The sequence below is a fragment of the Miscanthus floridulus genome, chromosome 1 (assembly GCF_019320115.1).
Source record: "Miscanthus floridulus cultivar M001 chromosome 1, ASM1932011v1, whole genome shotgun sequence".
Taxonomy (NCBI): domain Eukaryota; kingdom Viridiplantae; phylum Streptophyta; class Magnoliopsida; order Poales; family Poaceae; genus Miscanthus; species Miscanthus floridulus.
Window position 1 is genome coordinate 17,787,415 of NC_089580.1, and position 2,985 is coordinate 17,790,399.

The following is a 2,985-nucleotide window of genomic DNA, read 5'->3' on the forward strand; positions in this document are numbered from 1 at the left end:
GCCATCCGATAGACTTAGGAAGCCCGTTGGTCTCACCTGGCGGAGATCTCGTCGCTTGGGCCTTTCTAAGTCCCGCCTGGGAAGGCGGAGGGCCGCCTGCGTGCAGTGGCGCCTTGTTTCTCACGCTCGGCATGCGGTAGTGATGGGCCATACCTAGTCCATTTCTTGTCTGATCAGGTGTCGTTCTGTTGGGCAGGGTGCGTCCCATCGGTCAGGGCGCGTCCCATCGTATCCCATTTGTATTGAATGCTGGAAGGGAGTGGGTTTTTCGCCCCCGTCGTTTCGCCTTTCCTCGATCGCCGCGCCTTTCCTAACTGCTATGCCTCTTTCTTTAAGTAGGGGAAGGGAGAGGCTTTTTGCCTCATTTTTTCTCCCATTCCTCATCTGCCGTCTCTTCTCTTTCTTCCTTCTCACCAAGAGCGTCTGAGTAACGCGGTGGTTCCTAGGAGAGAAAAGGGGAGAGCGAGGGAAAGGAGAAAACTCATAGATCCATTCGTGAACCTGGAGCAAAATGTTGGGCTAGAGGTCATCCATCATGAGGGAGTCAGTGCTGGATGCCTTCGCCAAGAAGGGGTTTCTGCCGCCGAAAGAGGTGGCGCACTAGAGGGCTCTTGGGAGGGAGGATTTCCTACAACCTCAGGCCGATGAGGTTGTTTCCTTCCTCGCCTTCCATGAGCACGGGTTAGGATATCCCACGCACTAGTTCTTGCCCAGGCTCCTCAATTAGTGGGGTCTGGAGCTACAACACCTCAATCTGACTAGGGTGTTGCATATCGCCGGCTTCGTCACCGTGTGCGAGGCCTTCCTCAGGATGGTGCCGCACGTTGACTTCTTCTAGCAGATGTTCTTTGGGCGAGCTTTGTTGGAGGGGAAGCCGCTCATGATCGCACTGGTGGGGGGCTTCGCACTGTAGAAGAAACCGAGCGTGGGAGGCTCATACCTCGTGTATATCCCCTACGATTCCAATCGGGGGTGGCACAGGGAATGGTTCTACATCAGGAACCCAATGGAGGTGCCATTCCTTCCTTTCACTAGCAGGAGGTAGGAGAGGCTAGACTGCTGGTCATGGGGCCTCGCTAGTCAGTAGAAGAAGAAGGTGGAGATTATTGAGGCAAAGCTCTAGAAGCTCATACGGTGCGGCCTTGATGGTGTGCGGGTGTTCCACACCCTCTTCCGCCGTCAGGTCGCTTTGCTAGCGGAGAGGACATGGCCAATGTGGCAACGGCCCAACGGACCCTGATCATGCGTCACTGGAGGACCTATCGAACGATGAGGTCTAGAGTCACCTCGATCGGGTGCTGTAGCTAAGGCCTAAAGAGAACCTCGACGGAAAGCCCGGACCTCTCAACTCCACGATGGTGTCCAAATTGGTATGCTCCTGTCTCTCTACTCCGTGCTCTTTTCTTCTTTGCTCTCTTGTTTTTTTTTGATTTTGAGTCACCTGTTCGGTAGGGACTTGGAGTTTACAAGTCCCGGCCGCACCTTCCAAAGGGGTCGGAGGGCGCGGCCCGGTAGGCTACCCAGAAGGAGGTGGCGATTGAGAGGAAGAAGAAGAAAGCAGAGGAGGCTTGGCAGAAGCATGAGAAGGACATCGCCCGACGCGTGCGGGCCAGGGAAAATAGGAGCGACGTCAAGTCAGAGCTCGAGTTAGAGGACCCACAGAGGTGGGGGATGACATGATCTTCTCTGAGGAGGAGGAAAGCTGGGAGGTTATTGTGGCCTCGGCGAAGCGTTGCTATCCTACGGACGCATCCGCTGGTGGCGAGTAGGAGGCAGAGAGGCATGGCAGTGTTCCCTCGTTGGGGAAGCATGCTGTGAGCATGGACACCATCGGCGAACGGGAGGCAAAGCGGACGCGGTCACCACACCCTTCCGAGGCATCGCCGGCCTTGTCCCCGCCTATCATGGGCATGGTTGAGCATGCTAGATGATCAAAGGAGTGGGCTCACACCCACACATCGTCGGGACATGTGCCAACATGCATCTCATAGTGGGAGGATGCCCCGCCCATTGCTCCGATCGGTGTGCCCTGAGCCAAAGGTCATGGTGATTTGTGGGCTGAGCAGGAGCCGGTTGGGTCGACTCCGCCCCCAGTTGAAGTAAGGGGGCGGGAGTCACGTCTCAGGAGCGGTCCTCGCCCTGTGGGCCCATTAACATCGGGTCGGGGTTTTAGAGTCATACCGCTTACATCCTAGTATGCCTTTCTTTGTTTCTTTTCAATCTTGTTGTTGAGTTTTTTGGAGTGTGACTGACCTGTACTCTTTCGATAGCGGCCTGATGTTGACAGGGCTAAGCATCGCCCAACTCCCATGTGGGAGGATTGGAGGCCCACCTTGCAGCATGCCGTGGCGAGCGGCGGGGAGAGCAGGGTGGTCATGGTGGGTCCTTCCCTTCCGTGGGTGGCACCCATTGGGTTGGTCGCTAGTATGGCGGTAGCGGCGGCGATGGTGTTGGCGGCGATCCCAGTGGTGATGGCGGAGGCCACATCGGAGGTATCCCTTGCGAGCGCCCCTCCAATGGCTATGATAGAAGAAGAGAGGGAGAACGGTCTCCCTGCCTCGCCGGGCGAGGGGCCGCACGGCTCACCCTCCTAGACAAAGCTAGAGGTGCCGGGGAGAGATGCGGCCGGGACAGAGTCAGAACACCTGCTGGTGGCTCGTGAAACCGAGGTGGTCGAGATCCCCTCTAACGACAAAGCAGGTGATGAGGTGGAGCTATTGACGCCGTCATAGGAGCTAGCGGTGGTATGGTCGGAAGCTAGGCCCTCCAGCGGGCTGGAGGAGACTGACCTGGTGTAGCCCTACCCTGAGGACCCGACGAAGGTTCGGTTCATCCTTCAGGATTCGTAGGAGTGTCAGCTCTGGGACATCCTTAGGGGAAGAGGATTCTCCATGGAGTCCAATCTCGTCAAGCTATCGGTGAAGCTTAAGGAGGCCCAAGAGCGGGTTGAGTCAGTCCAGCTGTTGGTCAAGGTCAACCTACGCC